The 21,030-nt window shown below is 37.8% G+C and overlaps 1 protein-coding gene and 1 pseudogene across 6 annotated transcripts in view; both read right to left on the reverse strand.

The window, feature by feature from the left end:
- Positions 1-21,030, reverse strand: part of ATP2B2 (ATPase plasma membrane Ca2+ transporting 2) — a 572,092-nt gene that overhangs the window by 406,433 nt on the left and 144,629 nt on the right. For 2 of the 6 annotated variants that reach the window (XM_067463580.1, XM_067463577.1), the window contains exons 2-3: positions 4,658-4,703; positions 1,198-1,250 (exon numbers count right to left, since the gene is read on the reverse strand). The exons of 2 other annotated variants lie outside the window; for them this stretch is intronic. The gene's annotated coding sequence lies outside the window, so the exon portion shown is untranslated. The remainder of the gene's footprint in view (positions 1-1,197; positions 1,251-4,657; positions 4,704-21,030) is intronic. 2 more of the 6 variants (XM_067463579.1, XM_067463576.1) reach the window with 1 other exon arrangement.
- On the reverse strand, positions 1,230-3,082 carry LOC132765609 (protein C-mannosyl-transferase DPY19L1 pseudogene; annotated as a pseudogene).

Here is a 21,030-nt window from a genome sequence, read left to right on the forward strand (position 1 = left end):
CTATTATCATATACAGAGACCCTAGGGAAAATTAAATGGGAAGGACAACAATTAGAGCACAGATGGTGGAAGACTCGACTTTTATGTGACAAGACACAGTATAGAGGGCATCTTAGCTCATATAAGGTGGCAATAGGTACAGTGAATAAAACTTTCTTCTCTGTACTCATTGCATCTACAGATTCACCTCCAGCTAAGCTGTTCAGAGTGGTGGGAGATCTAACTCAGGTACCCGCCCCTCCGAACCAGTTGTTAAAACCTTCAGTAGCCCACTGTGATGCTTTTAAGGAACATTTTGCAGATAAAATCTCTTGCATAAGAGTTGACAGATGCTGTCATTGCAGCAGAGGTCAACAACGAGGTGCCCAGATCCTCTGGGCCTTAATAACTACAGACCAGCCTCCAACCTTCCTTTTTTGGACAAGGTGATTGAGGTGATACATTTTATAGAAGTATGTTTTGGTGTGTATCTTTTGTAGAAATAAATTTTAATATGTGTATTTATAGAATCTTTGCAGTGTTTTAATGATGCTGTAACCCGCCTCGAGCCACAAGGAGAGGTGGGTAAGGAATAAAATTATTATTACAATTATTATCATCATAAACACTCTTTGCCCTTCTTATGTGTCAGCATGAATGGAGAGGTGGAAACAACTCAAAAGGTTTACCAAAAGCCTTTGTGTTTAGGAACCGTACCTATGGCAGAATAATTAATGTATCCCACTGTATCATGGCAACTAAGATCCATATATTAATCTTGTGTATTCAAACACATATGTTATAATGGTACTAGAACTATAATATCATAATGCCGTTTACTTAAAGAATATGTGGTGCCATAAAACTTGATAAATCAAACTTTAGAAAACAGCAACATAAAATAAGTAAAACAAGTTGAATGATACCACCATAAAACAATAAATCAGTGCAAAGTAAAGGAATGCCCTAGATACAAGTCTTTCCTTGGTGACAAAATATGTCAAAGTTGATACCAAGTGTATCCCTTGGTTGAATGGATGAAATCAGCATGTGCCATGACTCCAAAAAGCCAGGATGCTTTTACTTGAAATAATTAAGGTGGGACGGAGCAATCTCAAATATTTTCCAAATGGTTTAATGGATAAATAAAACTGAATTTAATGAATGCAAGTGATTTCATCAGAATCATGAAACAAGTTTAAATAGGTGAGAACTTACCATGAACTTATAACTGAAAGGTTGACTGAAATTCATACAGGGATGTTCAGGTTCTAAAGGGGAAAAATAAAATAGTTGCTGTCTTTGAAAACAAGAGATTGCTAATAATATAATATAATATAATATAATATAATATAATATAATATAATATAATATAAGAAGTACAAATTTAACAGCAAGGAAATATGGAGAGGCTATGGGTTATCAAATACCATAAACCCACAAGATCCTATCTGATCTTTGAAACTAAACAGTGACAGGTCTGGTCAATGCTTGGATGGCAGATCACTCAAAATACCAGGTTTTGTAGGGTTCAGAGAAAGAAACTTCTGAAACCACCTGAGTGTTCCTTGCCTAATAAAATCCCAAGAAATTCATGGGGTCACCATAAGTCAACAGATGGCTTGAATTGCCACACACACACATGCACACACATCTTTTAGAAACATGAAAGAAACTTGAAGTATCAGAAGACAAATCAGAAGTACCACAACTAGTTCTGGAGTGGGAATGTAATTTTTGTACAATAATAACAACAACAACAACAACACTTTATTTATAACCCACTCGCTCTCTCCCTGAAGGGACCCAGGGCGATTTACAAAAGATAACAAAATGGTAAACATTCAATGCCCAAAAACAAATAGATAATCAAAGCAAAACATAAAATAACATAAACTCAATCCAACTTGTAATCTAACTTCTAATACTTTGTATACATTATGGTCAAATACTGTCCTGAAGTATGGTCTGGAATTCTTGCCCACAATATTGCATAAGGGAACTTTTTCAATGCTGGAGAAATCTTCTATATTCCAAATTTCTGGCATGCTGCAGCCAGGCTTAGGTCTCTTTAAGCACTAGGATTCTTCTAAAATGTAGTAATTCACCCCCATCTTTACCAATTCCCTTTTAACGTCTTTTGCTGGTTTTCAACTATATATGGAAGAAACTATCTTTGTTTTTGTCCGTAAACCTGCATCTTCATAATTTATTTATTTATTTATTTATTTGCTTCACTTTTATACCGCATTTTTCAGCCCTTGACAGGCGACTCAATGCGGTTTACAGTGCAATTTTTAAAACACAGCAATACAACAACAGGGACGATGACGTCGACCCACAACAGTTAACATCAGACAAGACAAATCAACAAACAACATATATAACGCCTCCGTTAAAGTCAGAACCATTCTCATAGTCATTGTGCCGTTCCTATGTTCAATTACCGTCTTCCTTAATTAGTTGCATTGCCTAGCCAAACGCTTGTTCGAAAAGCCAGGTCTTGACCATTCTCCGAAACGCTAGCAACGAAGGTGCCTGTCTGATGTCTGCTGGCAAGGCATTCCATAGCCGAGGGGCCACCACTGAGAAGGCCCTGTCTCTCGTCCCCGCCAAGCGCACCTGTGACGCAGGCGGGATCGAGAGCAGGGCCTCCCCAGACGATCTTAATGTTCTAGTCGGTTCATAGGTGATTCATAATGAGGGTGATTCACAATAGGTTGAAGAGTAGACAGTTTTACACTTGCCATTGTAGGCATTACACCAGCAAAAACAGCATCTTGTTTAGTGTTTGCTTTTATCCATAACAACAGTTGTTCCTGAGGTAGGTTGCTAAATTCTCCCACAATGCTCCATTGTTTCTGAAGGTTTGCTATTCCTTCATATGCCATCATTGCTAAAATTGCCAGAACAAGTGTTCTAGGCTGGATCCTGGAAAACATACACCCAAACAGTTACTTTGAACATATCAAGGATACCATGATGCATATATGTGGTGTTAGAAACAACTTCAATCTCATAATTAAAATAGCAAGAATAGTAAAAAAAAAAATTGCAGTGCACGGTATACTATCTCTCCATGATTAAAAAGATCCTCATTTGTTTCAGACTGTCTTCTGAAACAGAATGCACTGAAATATCTTTGCAACAATTACTAAAAAAATACAATATACAATACAATATTTTTATTGTTTCAACTTTACAATTTTTTGCTTACACTTAGTTTCCATCAGTGCTCATATTTATACACACTTCATTTCCATGTAACATTGTGTTTACCCACACACTCTCTTTTTATACATCTTTCTCTTTTAAAAAGGAAAAATTAAAATAGGGGAGAAAAAAAGGGGGAAAGACAGGTGACATCCGGTCTATCCCAATCTAGTCACAAAGAAAGCTAATACCACATGCTTCACTCTCTAGACCTCTCTTTGCTCTTTTCTCATATTACAACATCAACCAAAAAATCCTTACATTTATTCTTCAAAACTCAGAATTGGCAAGCCCTTCTCTTCCTCATACAAAAAGTGAATAACAGGTTTCGGGGTCTTTAAAAAAAATTTCAATGTCCCTTCTTTTTGTGAACATGTTAATTTGTCAATTTCAGCCAAGTCCATCATTTTTATTATCTATTCCTTCATTGTTGGTATTGTTGTACTCTTCCATTTATGTGCATAGAGTAGTCTGGCTGCTGTGGCCATATATTACTATAGTCCAGTGGTTCTCAACCTGTGGGTCCCCAGGTCTTTTGGCCTACAACTCCAAGAAATCCCAGTCAGTTTACCAGCTGTTAGGACTTCTGGGAGTTGAAAGCCAAAACATCTGGGGACCCACAGGTTGAGAACCACTGCTATAGTCTATCCTGGTTATTTTTATCAATCAGATCAAGCAAAAAAGTCTCTGGTTTTAGTTGGATGCTCTGGAGTTAGAATGTTATTTAATAGTGTACAGCAGGGGTCCTCAAACTAAGGCCCAGGGGCCGATTACGGCCCTCCAAGGTCATTTACCCAGCCCTCGCTCAGGGTCAATCTAAGTCTGAAATGACTTGAAAGCACACAACAACAACAACAACAACAATCCTATATCATTAGCCAAAAGCAGGCCCGCACTTCACATTGAAATACTATATTTGTTCAAATTGTTTGTTAAAATTTATTTAAATTGTTCATTTTAATTATTTTTTAATTATTGTATTGTTTTTCAGTGTTTTGTTTTGTTTTTGGTTTTTTTTGCACTACAAATAAGATATGTGCAGTGTGCATAGGGATTCATTCATGGTTGTGTTTTTTTTTTTCAAATTATAATCCGGCCCTCCAACAGTTTGAGGGACCGTGACCTGGCCCTCTGTTTAAAAAGTTTGTGGACCCCTGGTGTACAGTCTTCAATTTTCTGCCTTAGGGCATGCCTACATGGGCACTAAAAGCCAGGCTCACGCTAGCTGTCCCCACTATGTCTAGTTGTTTGTTTTTTTTAACATAATGTTTTTATTAAGTGTAAAAGAATGTAAAAGAAAACAGAAAAAAACGAACTCCACTGAAGGTTAAAGTAAACAAAAAGAGTGTTTTTGTCATGTCCATAGCAAAAAAGAAGAACAAGGAAATGTTGGGGCCACTGCATGGAGAAGATGGCAAAATATTAACAGGAAACAAAGAAAAGACAGCAACACTCAACAACAAACCTTTTTTTTGCTTTGTTCTTCTCGCAAAATGAAAACAGTGCTTCACCTGGCGGAAAGGGAACAGATAGTGCACTATGTGAAAAACAGTACAGAATAGGTAAAGAGGTAGCAAGCAATATCTAACTACTCTAAATAAATTTAAGTCATTTATTTTAGTGGGATTTATTGTTATTATGTTTCATATTGCAATTTTCTATTTAAGGTTACTTGTTTTATTTTTATAAATAGTTTAGAGAAAAATATACAAGTTTTGTAGTTCTCTAGATAACTAGCTAATACAATGGACTTCACATATATTGTCAAGTTGAAGCCACCAAAACAGCTGAACAAGAATTTATGAAAATGTTCAAGAATATCCAAGAAGTTCTGTGGTTTATACAGTGACATGGCTGTCGCTGTTTTTAAAAGAACTAAGAACATCTGTTAATTAGCTAATAAAGTATAATTTCTTTGTGCTACCACTTATAGCCAAAGGATAGAAAATAGATGCTCAGTTTCTGTTATTATAATGCTTTTTAAATGCCACAATATCTTGCTTTAATAATTGGTCTGATCTGCATAAAATCAATAAATAACCAGTATAATCATCCTATTTCCAAGGTATAGAGAAATTATTATAATTTCAATTTAATAACATATTCCTTCAAAGTGTCTAATTAAAGTGGTCTTAGCCCCACATGTTTGTGTTTATATCTTCAAGGAAATGTTAGTATTATTACAATTGTTGTGCTTCAATTGTTAGCCTATCTCATTCCAATTTTATTGCAGTCATCCAGAATGCCTTTCAGCACCTAACAGAATTTGGCAGTAAGCATGAATAATTATGTGCACATTGGTGATCTGACTACTTGCTAGAGAAAACAAAAGTTATTGATTTTATTTCAGAGGGCTTTGATGGCACTAAAGATTTATATAATTCCCAGTAAAGTTATGAAATAATACCTAAAGGATGAACCATGAATAACTTGATTTTGGTCCCATTTCAAAGTAACAACAGCGTGTTGCAATATGACAGTGAGTTGCTGTATAGACAAATGCTCAGCATATTTATCACCTTATTATGGGAGCAAAAATAATAATCAATGACTAGAATTTAAGAGCAGCAGAGGAATGATTATACCAAAGTGGAAAACTGCCAAATGAAATACTTTCTACTTCTGTTTATTTGATTGCTTCCAAGGAATGTTTGGAATGACTTAAAACAAAACATTAAAGCAGATGTTGAAGGTACTGAAATAGTAAAAGATTACCAATACCTTTGCTCAGCCACTAAACAAAACAGACTACAGTCAAAAAATTATCACACCAGACAAAAAAAAATCCACTTGAGATCCTGCAGAATTCTGGGGTTTGTAGTTTAGGGATGAGCCTTATTTTGAGTAATGTGAAGAAGTGGTTATTAGGTAGTAGAATTAATGCAGTTTGACACCACTTTAAGTGCCATAGCTCAAGGCTATGGAATCATAGGAACTGTACATAAGATCTACTGGACTCATAGTAACGATACAAAGTTTTATCAAGCCTTTTTGTTTGGTTTGGTATTGTGATATGGCCTATGTGCTAATTAATAACATTTACTACTACTACTACGACGACTACTACTACTACGAATTCTTGAAATTAAAACCTGTATCTATTAAGATATGATCCATCAAGAACAATGCATTATTCCTTTTACAATATATTTAATGTGTAAATTGTATATATTACAATTGCAAGGATTGGGAGTCATTACTAGTTACTGCTATCTCCAGTATCTTTATCTGAATTCTGTCTGATAGGCTAAACACACCACTAATATGAGCTACTGCAAGTTTTATTTTATGGCTTCCACATTAAAGCCCACTTATTTATTATAAAAAAAACTGATTTATTATTATAAAACTTGTAATACTCACTAACCAATTTTGGGGGATTAGCTTGTTGTGGGCATGGTGAAACTTCTATCTCATTACAATATGGGCACACATGAGCACATCTTCAAAATAAAATAAAATAAAAAGTTACATCAAAAACAAGTATAGTTTTCAAAATAAGGTTCATCAGAGACTGTAAAAAATATCTCTTGTGTCTGCACCAGACCTGGCAAAAAAACATTTACTGTATATACTGGAGAATTTCAGGGTTTCTGGTTGTGCATACAAAAGAAAAACCCCTTCACATTCTTCATAGGCATTCTTGTACTGCACAAACTAGGAAAAATACTCTTGGAATCTTGGAATTAAATGAAGACTTTTGGAATTAAAGGAATCTTAGACCCAGCAGGAATACTTCTGTCCCAGTCAACTGAAATAATGAGCAAAAGTTTAATTAGAATTGGAAATAATAACATGTGTAACTAACAATGTGGTTTGTGACAATGATATTTTAAAAGAATACTAATTTTTAATTTCCAGGTTTAAATAACTTGGATTTACTAAATTTGTATTACAAGATAGGGCAACATGAGAAACTGCATTTGTTTTGTTCATAGAAAGCACTGGATTGCACAACAGTAAAAAAAAAATGTCCAATCTAATGATGAAGTCAGTTACTGCTTGCCAGGTATTTTAGTGGTGGATGTGGAGAGACATCTATATTTCAAAAGGAGAAAGTGGGGGGCTTTTTTCCATGCACAGCAGGGACAGCTTTCTATCAAGTTGTGATTGATAAATTGAGAGAGATCAGAGGAATGTTACATTTTGTTTCAAAGTCCACAAGAGAGGAGACTGAGATATAAAAGGAAGGTGATAAATCAGTTGTCACAAGATTTGGATGTGGTCAAACAGCAAAATATATTGCCAGAAGGAGGGAAGGAAGATGAAATAGACATGCAATGTGGAAACCAGATAAGGAATCTAAAATCATACTACTGGGGATAAATAGGGAGATCCAAAGATTTTATAACCTCGAGATTAAATGAAGAGTACAATAAGTAGATGGGCAAAGAGAAGCCTGTTTTATCACTGAGAACACTGGAATTATGAAAAAATATGAGTGAGAATACTGCTGATGCAATGGAAGAACTCAGGGATGAGAGTGGGGTAAAATATGGGCATCCTATCAGGTAAAAGGGGCAAAGGTTGTGGGAAATAATATTTAAATAATGTTTTTAAATGTGAGCCATTGGCCTCAATTCATATTTTGCCACAGGAGAGAAGAGTGAATAAAAATTAAGGTATAACTTAGAATCATAGAGTCATAGAATCATAGAGTTGGAAGAGACCTCGTGGGCCATCCAGTCCAACTCCCTGCCAGGAAGCAGGAAAATATTAAAATGGGCTTCATCACATGGTTTTGATGCATGATTGGTTTTTTTCTCACTTGGATTCTGAAGATGAAACCTTAATGTTAGATTGAAAAGGAAAAATGATATTACAAAGTGTGTGAATGTTTATGTTGAGGTTACATTACGGGAATAATTGGAACTATATAACAAAAATAATGAATTTCAGCCATACAAAGGATATCAAAATTATGGTATAGAATAATGCAAAAGAGATGTATTAAATTGTTCATTTTAATGCTTAAATATCAAATTAAGAATTATATGAGCATCGAAGAATGAGGGATTGTTTTCATTCCAATAGAAGTATAGTCAGCCCTACATATTTGACCTGCAATGTTGATTCTTTGCAAGCTTGTACCACTGAGCTCAAATGTTGGGACTAGCTTTGAACATTCCCATGGTAGGTGGAGGGGAATATGAAGGTCACCACCTGTCCCCCAATGGCTCATGAAGATGGGGCTGTATGTGAGGGGAGGGCTGTTCATATCCCCACAGATCCTTGCTACTTTTCTCATCCTTGTGTGGCATGTGTCTGTTTTGCCCTATTTTCTCTGGTAACCCATTCCAATGCCAGAAATACAGCTTAATGGTGTAACATTAGAAAATGTTGACCATTTCCGCTACCTTGGCAGCCACCTCTCCACAAAAGTCAACATTGACATTGAAATACAACACCGCCTGAGCTCTGTGAGTGCAGCATTTTTCTGAATGAAGCACAGAGTGTTTAAGGATCAGGACATCTGTAGGGATACCAAGGTGCTTGTTTATAAAGCTATTGTCCTCCCAACCCTCCTATACACCTGCGAGACATGGACTATCTACAGACGTCACATGCACCTCCTAGAACAATTCCAGCAGCGTTGCCTCTGGAAAATCCTGCAAATCTCTTGGGAAGACAAGTGGACAAATGTCAGCGTGCTGGAAGAAGCAAAGACCACCAGCACTGAAGCGATGGTACTCCACCATCAACTCTGCTGGACCAGCCAAGTTGTCCGGAATCCCAACCACGATCTCCCAAAGCAGTTTCTCTAATCTGAGTACAAGAATGGAAAACGGAATGTTGGTGGGCAGGAAAAGAGATTTAAAGATGGGCTCAAAGCCAACCTTAAAACTCTGGTATAGATACTGAGAACTGGGAAGCCCTGCCCTTGAGCACTCTAGCTGGAGGTCAGCTGTGACCAGCAGTGCTGTAAAATTTGAAGAGGCACTAATGGAGGGTGAAAGAGAGAAATGTGCCAAGAGGAATGTGCATCAAGCCAACCCCGACCGGGACTGCCTTCTACCTGGAAACCAATGCCCTCACTGCAGGAGAACATGCAGATCAAGTCTAGGGCTCCACAATCAGCTATGGACCCACCACCAGTACACTGATCTTGGAAGACAATCCTACTCAGACAACAAGGGATTGCCTAATTAAGTAAGTAAGTCAGTTTTGCCCTATTTCCTCTGGTACAGTAAGATCTGGATTCATAGCTTAAGATCTGTACAATAAGATCTGAATTCATAGTACAAGACCAGAATCCTTCTAGCCAGGGTATTCAAAGGTACTTTAAATATCTAGAGCAAAAGTGCACAAAATATATGTATACATAATCTGTCACTTCAGCTCGATTCACTTTCATTTAGTTTCATGAATCACCCCTATTCAGTATGTGGGGGCCAATTACTAATTATGTGATTTTATGTATTCCCTCAAATTAATATTGCATTTCGTAACACAGTTAATTCCCCTGAATTAATTTCCCTCATTCCTCATATTTTGCAAAACAATCAACTTGCTTTCACTGCTGCAGACTGCCTTGAGCCCTGAACTATAAGACAAACCAGAAGAAGAAAAGAAGAGATTTCCTCTAGGTCTTCATCTTCAAAAAAAGAAGGCAAAAATAAGTAGTAGCAAATGAAGCCCTACACATTTCTTTCTTCCTAGTTAAGGAGTAAGATTGATCATACACACAGAGCGAGACACAAAACTGAGCACACCCAGGCAAGCCCATAGTTATTTACTTTTCTCTTGAGAACAAGAAGATTATAAAGGACTGCGCTGGCAGCTATGGTTGCAATTGCCTACAATCCTGATTTGAATCCTTTGCTCAGAATGAGTGGCACTGAAATTAGCTAACTGGATGTCACATTTATGGAAGGAGGGAACCAGACTAAGCCCATGAGTCACCCTCTGTCCAGCTAAAACTCATCTTGTAAAGTGCTGCTGTATGGAGGCATTGTATGGGATGGCAGAATGTAGGTGAAATTGAAAGTGAAAACTATCTTGTGGTAGCAAAGACAAATGATCAATCGCTACAGTATGATCAGTTTGGCTTAATCATATTCCAGGCTTGGCTCTTGGCTATCACACTATGGAATGTACACAAAGTGTTGCCACTGAGAAAAGCACCAGCCAGACTCAATCTCACTAGCTGAAGTAGAGTTGTGTCAAATGTCTGGGCAACAGTGTTTTTACTAGAGTTGGTGCAGTCAAATGCAGAAATTCATTATGTCATTCCCAATGACCTCTTCGAACACAACATTATTGTAACTAAAATAACAGAATATTTGACAAAATTGGTAACTTTAAAAACATCACCACCAGCAGCTCATGCAGATGAACAAACTAATAATAATAATAATAATAATAATAATAATAATAATGCCATTTCAAGTGTAATTATAATTGGGTAATAACATAGTACTGTCTGAAGCGCATGCACATTAGAAAGCTCAAGAAAGAAATTAGCATCAACTAAGTATAGTGACAAACTGGGCTTACAAAAATGTGGTAATATCTAACTATAGGGATATATTTAAAACAATATATTTCTGCTGATACACTGCACAAAAATGTATAGAGACTGTCATTTTTTTTGCCCTCCTGTGATAGTGCCACCTGGTGTAGTTTGCACCCCCTGCACCCCTCTAGTGATGCCACTGTTAGGCAACCCCTCATAGGATCTGGGGCACAGAATACAACATCATCAAATCAGGCACATATCTCAGTGCTCCTCTAGCCACACTTTACCCTCTGACCTGGTTAGTCCTGGAATATGACTAGACTCCTCAATGGCAAGTGGGGATTTATGGAATTGCACAATAAGAAATGTTCAGATAGTATATTATAGAGAAGTTGGGGTATCTCCATGAAACTATGAAAACTCAGACCTTGGGGCAGTCATATAGTCTTGTGGCCTTCTCCCCAGTGTATAAAAGTTATTAAAATAAATAAATAGGCATGTTGTGCCTTATCCCTTTACTCACTTCCTACTCCACTTAATTGTATTAGTGACTTTTCATCTTAATTAACAAGACTTTCAAATTTTTAGGAGAGGCTTCGCTGCTTTTTTAGTGCTTTATAGTTCTAATGGCTAATATTTACTTGTCATTATAAAATATTTCACTCTTCTAATGAAAACATTTAGGATTTCAGTGTTGATAATTATAGCACTAGAAAAACTCACAGCTGCTGTGTTACTGCAGTATGTCAAAAAGGCTGTCAGTCGAGGCCTCTTGGAGACTATGGTGCATCTACTGTCATCTTTCATCAGGTGATGAATTTGAAAAGCTGTAAGTGCCAAGTTTCCTCATTCTACTACATGAGTCAAGGGGATTGTTAGGAAAAACAGTTCTCTCTAAGAGGACGTATATCCAGAAATATGAGCTGGCACTGTTCAACCAAAGAGAAAGTAAGCAAAATGTTGGTGAGCAATAGTCTGAATAGATCGCCTTAAGGCAAAGTTCAGTGTAGAAAAAAAGAAACTCCTGTGCTTGAGGTAATGAGGGGGTATGTGTTCAAAATGCTCCATAAACTCTGTGAATCAGAATGGCTCAAGCAACAAATCAAATGCACATCTTAATAATCCACTACACACACAGAGAGAACATTACTGGGCTGATTACAGCAAGCCTCCCTTTTTCTCTCCACAAAAACTGGTTAAGATGTATAACATTTCTTTGCCAGGTTCACTTTTAAAATGTGCTACCAACTTTTAAAATATATATATAAAGATCAGTTGTTTTTTAAGTAGCTACCAATGACCATGAGAACTGTGATCATTAATTATAAAGGTACAGTGAGTTGCTGGAGGTGACAGAGTATAAATATGCTGCAGCAAACAAAATGAAGGATGGAGCTGAAGTGATGAATTGAACGGATGTTCATCTGTAAGGCTGCAGATTTTTCAGCTAATAAGAATGGGTAGCTTTTACATGTTTTTGATTTAGTTATATTGTCCCTTAAATTTGCCTTTGCATACATTTCCCATTTTTCCAGAAAAACAATTATTCTAAGTGAGCATTTGTACATTGTAGGAAAACAATGAAGGGTTTTGTGACTCTTGTTTTAGAATGTTATTATGTCTTGTGGCACCTTAAACGGGAACAAGTTTTTTTTCAGATCAGGTTCTATGAATTTAAGTCCATATGTCTCCTTTTTCCTTAACTAAGTGGACTACAGTGGTTCACTAACATTAATGCCAAATGAATACTGTATCCAATTCTGGCCACCACAATTCAAGAGAATTATTGACAAGCTGGAACATGTCCAGAGGAAGGTAATTAAAATGATCGAAGGTCTGGAGACCATGCCCTATGTAGAGCGGCTTAAAAGGCTGAAGATATTTAGCCTGCAGAAGAAAGAGATGAGAGGAGATGTGATAGCCACGCTTAAATATTTGAAATAATGTCATAAGGAAGAGGGAGCAGGACACAGATAGTCACTCATTTATTATTTATTTATTTTATTTACTTTATTTGTATACCGCTGTTCTCAGCCCTTAGGCGACTCACAGCGGTTAACAACAAGAACAGCAAAAATTCAATGCTATCAACCCACGGTATAAAAAACAGTTAACATCATAATATATTATAGAAAAGTATACAATTAACAACAATATACAATTAACACCAATAGCCATTCACTAGCGTCTCATCACTAAAAACATGATCCAGATCCGTTATCCATTGTTCCATTCCTATGTTCATTACATTCATTGCACTGACTATTCGAACGCCTGCTCAAACAACCAGGTTTTCACTTTTTTGCAGAATACCATTAGTGATGGAGCTAGTCTAATGTCCGTGGGAAGGGCATTCCACAGCCGCAGGGCCACCACCGAGAAGGCCCTATCTCTCGTCCCCAGCCGTGCCTGTGAGGCTTTAAAGGCCAACGCCAGCACTTTGAATTGAGCCCGGTAGCAAATTCGTAGCCAGTGGAGTTGGCGCAGCAGGGGGGTTGTATGCTCCCTGCGCTCCGCTCCCGTTAGAATCATGGCTGCCGAGCGTTGGACTAGTTGAAGCTTTCGAGCCATCTTCAAAGGCAACCCCACGTAGAGAGCGTTGCAGTACTCTAAACTGGATGTAACCAGAGCGTGGACTACCGTGGCCAAGTCAGACTTCTCAAGGTACGGGCGCAGCTGGCGCACAAGTTTTAGCTGTGCAAATGCTCCCCTGGTCACCTCCGAAACCTGGGGTTCCAGGCTCAACGATGAGTCCAGGGTCACACCCAAGCTGCGAACCTGCGTCTTCAGGGGGAGTGCGACCCCATCCAACACAGGCTGTAACCCTATGCCCTGTTCGGCCTTGCAACTGACCAGGAGTACCTCTGTCTTGTCTGGATTCAAATTCAATTTGTTTGCCCTCATCCAGACCGTCACAGCGGCCAAGCACTGGTTCAGGACCTGGACAGCCTCCTTAGTAGCAGGTGGAAGGGAGTGACAGAGTTGGACATCATCCGCGTACAGATGACACCGTGCCCCGAAACTCCGGATGATCTCCCCCAGCGGCTTCATGTAGATGTTAAACAACATGGGAGTCAATATTGAGCCCTGTGGAACCCCACAAGACAAAGGTTGTGGTGTTGAACAGGTGTCTCCCAGTAACACCTTCTGAGATCGACCCTCTAGGAATGACCGGAGCCACTGCAGAACAGTACCTTAAAGACCCATCCCCTCGAGGCGTCTAGGATTGAGTGCGTGTCACCCAGACCATGGCCAAGTGAGTTCTTCAGTGTCATAGTCCAATACTCAAACCACTACATCACATTGGTTCATAACACTTTATGAAAGAGTATAACAGAAAATGCCATCCCATATAGCAGTATAACAGAAAACATGCAAAATGGTCTACAAATACAATCTGAAATTGTGTTCTAGCCAATCTAAGCACTCACATAAATGGAATTGGTATTCCAGTCCTTGTATTTCTTCAACCCCAGGAGAGCCTACTCTGATTTGCAAGGGTATTCATGGCATTAACTGCAACCTGATAGAAGCTATTGACTGTGTAAATTGTAATTTTTGTGGTAGCACAGTGCTTAAAAGCCGCTAGCTGAAGGAAAGTCTGCTGACCGGAGGATCAACAATTCAAAGTTGCAAGTCGGGATGAGCTCTCGACTGTCAATCCTATCTTCTGTTAACCTAGCAGTTCAAAAGCATGCAATGCAAGTAGCTCAATAGATACCGCCTTGGTGGGAAGGTAAAAGGGCACTCCATGCAGACAAGCAGACATGCCAGCAAAAAGATCGCAGAAAGTCTATGGACAACAGGCTCCTTCAGCACGGAAAATAGAACAACAGCGCCTCCCCATGGCCAGAAGTTGAACATCACCTCCAGGTGCCAGAAATGGAAAAAGGGGAAGACCTTTACCTTATCTGTGTATTATATGTTGTTGTGTAAAAAGACATCAGCTGTTTGCCTTATACATACTGTAATCTGCTCTGAGTCCCTCTGGGGAGATAAAGCGGAATATAAATAAAGTGTATTATTATAATTTGATGCATTCTTTACAACCTTTTGTACCCAATGCATATCTTGAGCTCCCTCAGCAACAGCTAAAAACCTCTTAAATTTCTTATGCTTCCCCTATACAAACTCTAGACTGATACCAATTTACTGGAGTGTATTGTTGCATGTAGGGCTTTTAATTATTTTCAATTGCTTTGTGAATAGGTTAATTTTCTCATTTTCATTTTAATGTGAACACCCTTAAATAGATGTGTGGGAGATAAATTTGTTGAATAAATAACTAAAGGATGAATCATAGATCTATATCAGCAATATGCACGGATCACTCTCTTCAGTAAAAACTTAGCGAAATTTTGTCCTCTTGAAAAACTGTAATGGTTGTTGAAGGCAGAATAACTGTCTGGAAATTTTCCTCATATATATATTTTGTAACATTCTGTTGGTTTGAATAGTTCTGTGGGATTCAGATGCTGGTATGATCAAATGCTACTCAACCAACTCACTAATATTTTCAATTTCAGCAAACTAAACACCACTGAAATTCTGGTGTTTATAAGATATCAAAAGATCCCAGTTAGTGATGGAATCCTGACACTTTGGCTTGATGGTCTTCAAAACTCTAGGTTTGCTAAAATTAAATTTAAAAATCTCCCCATATTTCCAGTTTGTTTATAATGGTTTTAAGAAAAAGAACTTAAGTTTCAGAATTATTAAATTGAATTTTTACTGAAGTAATGAGGTACTAAAAAGTCTTTTAGCATTCAATTGAATTAATTTGCTGATAAAATGAGTAGTATTTAATGGCAGATGGGATAGACACAATTTAGATATATGTAATTTTCCTTTTCAGTGCTAGTACTATCCTAGCAGTAAATACTGCCACCAAGAGAATTTGCTGCATAGTCTTGGCAAGCTCCTTTCTATGTCTGCACTGCTGATATATTTTTGTTAAAGCAAACAAGGTGTTGTTAAAAGTCCAAATAAAAGTTAGGTGGAAGTTAAAACATGAAAAAGCTACCTATTTAGTTTCTTGCAGACTAAACATAACAATATGTAATATTCTTAAATTAAATCTTAGTTGTTTGTTTCCATGATCATTTCCAGATCACTCAGCAGAACTATTGTATTACTGAAGAGAGATATGTGGTCTTTCAGATAACGTTGAATTGCAGTTCCCATCATCCTTAATTATTGTGTTTGATGGGGGACATAGTCAAGCAATATGAGTACCCAAGGTTGGTGGCCACTGATCTAGAGGGCCACACATTACCCATTCCTGCTTTACTTTACAGAATAGCTAGAAAATATAGACATAAAGGATGAAAAAGTAGAAAGAAAACCTATCATTATCTTTACCTTTTTTTTTCTTGCTTCTCTAGTGAGACATACCTTTTGATAACTGCTTGGAGAACATGAAATATTACAACAAAAGCTGAGCAAACACATTAATAGAAAATAGAGAACAATAAAAAAGCCATTGCTCCATTTCTTCAGGTAAGTGTAGCAATTTAGTTGATGCATCCAACTAGAAAACAATTTTGATGTTCTACATTTTTGAGAATTGTAGAACATGAATTACTGAAGTTTTTTCAGTCACTAGGGGATAAAGGAAATAACAATTCAAGAACACTATACATTATTAATGAATTGTTAAATTATGTTGATCAGAGGAAATCATTCTGTGTTGATGAATGTTTAGAATAAGGATGGGATTCACATTGTCTTGCAGATGCCCTGGAGCTGCCAGTATGCCTCAGCATTAGTATACACTCATGTGATATTGGATTTCACCCCAAAGGAACGGGCTTGAATGGGAAAAGGGCATTAAAAGTTCAGTAAGAAGGTTTTTTCGGGCTGTATGGCCATGGTCTAGAGGCATTCCTTCTGGACATTTCACCTGCATCGTCAGGAGAGAATGCCTCTAGACCTGCATTCGTCAGGAGAGAATGCCTCTAGACCATGGCCATATAGCCCGAAAAAAACCTATAACAACCCAGTGATTCCAGCCATGAAAACCTTCGACAGTTCAGTAAGAATATTTTAAGCAGAGTGAAGAAACAGAATGCTGGACTTACACAATTTTATTTTAAAGCTGGGTATGTGTGCTCCACATGCAGCCCTTAAGTCCTTTTGTTGTTCCTAATGGCCCAGTTGGTTTTTCAAAAAAATCAAATTCTCCCCAAAATGCTGTAAAACTGGGGAATGTGAGGAGCAATTAGGACAAGAAATATATTATTTCAGGAGGTTTGCCTTGGGTGTGTGCCATGGCAATGCAGCCACCAAAACTGACACAATTTGTCCACCACTGCTCTAGAATGAAATAATAATAATAATGCTGATCTATAGTAGCAGCCCCTTTATGCTAGTGATTTATTTTGCAGAACACTGATCCATTTGTTTTAGTAAGTACAAATTTCTGACACGGAGGTGTGATCTGGCTCTGACCACAGCATTGCCCTTTGCTGTTAAAATTCTATCAATTGTAATGGAACATCGTACACTTGAACAGGAGTCCAGAGCACTCAAGATCTCAGTATCTCACAGGCATATTGACACTCAAACATATTGTGATTAAATGTGCACTATATATTGTAATACTGCCTCATGCACTGCAGTGTGCCTCCAAACAGCATTTATAAGAGAGAGAAAGCAGGGGGCAGGGGAGACATCACCTAATGAATTCTTACAAGGTAATCTTTTCTAAGACTTCCAGTGAAAGAAGTACAGCATATTCCTATAAGCATTTTATTTCTTTTTGATCACTGGACAAAACACATTTTGGTGCCTCAAACATTAGTCCTGTTTCTGAATATATTTGACCTGCTCTTTCCAAAAATGGCACCAGTTTCCCCTATCAGCTGTAGTTGTTGAGATATAGAACACATGCCATATATCAATCTTCATCTGCTTGTCCATAGAAAATCATGATAACCATATCTAATGCTGGTGCAGTCTATCCAATACAATTTTTTGAATCAGTGCCCTAAATAACCTCAGGAACAGGCCTAAAAACCAAGGCATCAAGAAAACTTTTTTTTTGTCGGGCTGTGTTATCAAATATTACAATTTGAGATTATAATTTTTTCAGTGTTTGGCATCAGATTCCAGTGCCCCTTGAAATTGGTTTTTTAGACATATTTCTTCTAGCCACTGAAATCTTTACTCTCAACAAATGCCACTGAACGAAACTGCTGTATAGAATATAATGTTCCAATTCCGATCACTCTCTTTCAAACTTTATTAGTACCTGACATTTTTATCTTTTTCATGCTATTTAGAAGAAATATTTGTTTTTACAAATCCTTGGGTTGGATTTTGGATTCTTGTTTTAACAGGCATGCTTTTAATCAATTGTTAATTGTTTAATTACTGTTTTTTTAATATTTTAATGCATTGCTGATTGCTGATTGTTTTTATGATGTTCAACATCCTATTATGCTTTTGTGAGGCTGCCCTGAGTCCCACCTCGGGGGTGAGAAGGGTGGGGTAGAAATATAACAAATAATAAATAAATACATTATATCTTCCCAGTAAATGCTATTTTACAGAAAGATTGTAGATGGGGGGGGGGGATACCCATAGTTGAATGCACACTTGCATTGACCCTAGATACTCTGTTAATAAACAGGAGGGCTCGCTTTCTGTTTGTTGAAAGCTTTCATCCATCTAGCGCAAGATACTGGCAGCAGAAGTAGAAGAAAATTCTCATTCTCCCCTCTAGCATACTAGATATTCAGCCCCCAGGAAAGATTGGGGAGGAGTACAAGGGTCATCTTCAAGAGTTCACCTGCTCTGAAAGACCAGAGTGTGAATTCCTGCTGAAGGCACACAGAAACAAAAAACACTAGAGGCTTAAAAGAGAAATGGGGGGGGGGGTATGTAAATGTTCTTTGTTTCTCCTCCATCAGCGGTACTATTCTATTACTGGAACTCTGTTCTTATAAGACACCACCACTGCTAGAAGACAATTCAGAATCTAAATCACTGCTTCTGATTCAAGAGACCGGGTTAACCACCAGCTGCAGTAAATCTTGACCACCGAAAAGTTGGCAGTTTGAAGCCTGGGTCAGGGTGAGCCCAGCTTCTGCTTATCTAGCAGTTTTGAAAACAGCAATGGGAGTAGATAAATAGGTACCGCTTTAAGCAGGGAGGTATTTAAGGCACTCATAAGGAAATGCCAGAAAAATGCTGGTGATTCAATCAAGGAGGAAGTTTATGAACAAAGCTCTTCTGCAGGGAAAGTGGAACAGCAGCGCGCATGTACACATACCGCTGGATGGAACCGAGCACAGCCTCCAAGATGCCGACAATAGTAAAGCCTATATATACCTCTATGTACAATTGTCTGTATTGTCAATGTATAATGGCATTGGATGTTTGCCATATATGTGTTCTGTGATCTGCTCTGAGTCCCCTTCAGAGTGAGAAAAGTGGAATATAAATATTGTAAATAAATAAATGTTATTTTCACATTCCTTGTTATGAGTCCCATTGAACTAAATGGAACTAAAGTTCCATTTATCTATTACTGTACTTCCAGACCTATATAACTATACTATCAACAAGCCTTTATTGCACCTACATTCTACTAAAATGAATGGAACAAGTTAACTGGGGTTATCTGAAGTCCTACCAATTTCAACAAAATACTGGTGGCTAACTTCCTTTGTAATATGGTTATTATATTGACTGCATTGTCAGAGCTTTTCACCAGTTCACCTACATCACAGTATACAGCTTTAAATTAGTATTGACTTTGTCTTCAAGTATAAATGCTGAAGCATCAGTTTCCCCTGTTCCCATCTGTAAAAGTTTCTGGAAACTATAGTGAGGAGTGTGGCTACAGGAGAGGCAAAATTAAAGCATTGCCCCTTCATAAGAATTTTTCTCCCCCTATACATTTTTCCATAGTCCCCGAATTTCCAGCAGTATAGTAACATAGCATTTAGTTTGAAAAGAGAAATCCAAAGAAAAAGGCAGGCAGTGTCCAAAAGAATGCAAACAATTTACAGTGTCTCATTTTCTGCAGTGCTAAAAAAAATGGCAAGAAAAATTCCATTTGGGTGGGACAGAATTCTTATTTAGGATTAAGGTCCTTATTTGCCCCTCCCTATAGTTACACCAGCAGAGCCAGTGTGATATAGTGGTTTGAGGATTGGACTTGGACACCAGGAGACCAGGGGTCAAATCCCTATTGAACACAGAAACCCATTGGCAAGTCAAACAGTCTCCAACATAGAGGAAGACAAAATCTTACCCCAAAAAATCCTAAATAAGATCACTATAAATTGGATCAATTTGAAGATACATTACATTCGCAGTATTTGCACCCTGAAGTCTGTGAAAATATATTTTGTCACTCTCACCCCAATCAACAGTGTTTTCCTGGCTCCCAATTTTAACAAGCCCTAGAAATAAATATTCTGGCAGATGTTATGATAAGGCTAAATTTGAAATTGGAAAAATAATCTGTGACTTCTTTGTAATTTGGGAAGTAAATCTGTGACTTCATTTGAGTGCTTCACATCCAATTGTTCAGGTTTTAACTGTTTTTTTCCATTCAGCTGCTGTCACATTAGCCAAAGAAAATCTAACTTTAGAGTCCTTTGTTGCCTACAGTTTGGCAAGCTAAAAACCACCCAAGGGTAGAATCAACTCAGTGAAATATGCACCTTTTACAGACAAACAGGGCAATAAATTGCACATTGAACGATGTATGCATGAACTTATGTCAGCAGTTCTCAAATGGTATGTCAGGACCTGAGAATGAATCACAGGTCTCTTGTGGGTGGGTTGCCAGGCTACCAATTGTGGGTGTTGGGAACACTGTGACATCAGGTGCTAAAGAGGATAACTTCCAAGTTATGAAGTGGAATTAACAGAAAAACAAAACCCCACTGGTGAGTCCCATGTGAAACAGATTTGGCAATGTATGAAACCAACGGCATAAAAAACTGAAATCAAAGGAAAATGCATCTTTCTAAATCTGTATTACGTATGGTCTTATAATATATTGTGCTGTCTTTTTACCCCTGATATTACTTAATGGACCAGGAATCAGATGTCAAATAGGAATGTCTTATTGCTCCAATCTTATTTTCCATCTTCATCACTATGATACTGCACCTTGTTGATGGGAAGCTTCCTACCGGTGTGGCAAACTATTTAACCTCCACAGACTGAAAGCCAAAACCAAGGTCAAAACAACATCTGCTGATGATAATGTAGTCTTTGCTCATTCAGAAGACGACCTACAAGCCACTCTAAACACCTTTGCAGATGCATGACCATTGAGAAAACGAAAGTACTCTATCATCAGACATCAACCAATATCTCTGCAATACCAGAAATATAGCTTAATGGTGTAATGTTAG

Source organism: Anolis sagrei, chromosome 2, assembly GCF_037176765.1.
Source record: "Anolis sagrei isolate rAnoSag1 chromosome 2, rAnoSag1.mat, whole genome shotgun sequence".
Classification (NCBI taxonomy): domain Eukaryota; kingdom Metazoa; phylum Chordata; class Lepidosauria; order Squamata; family Dactyloidae; genus Anolis; species Anolis sagrei.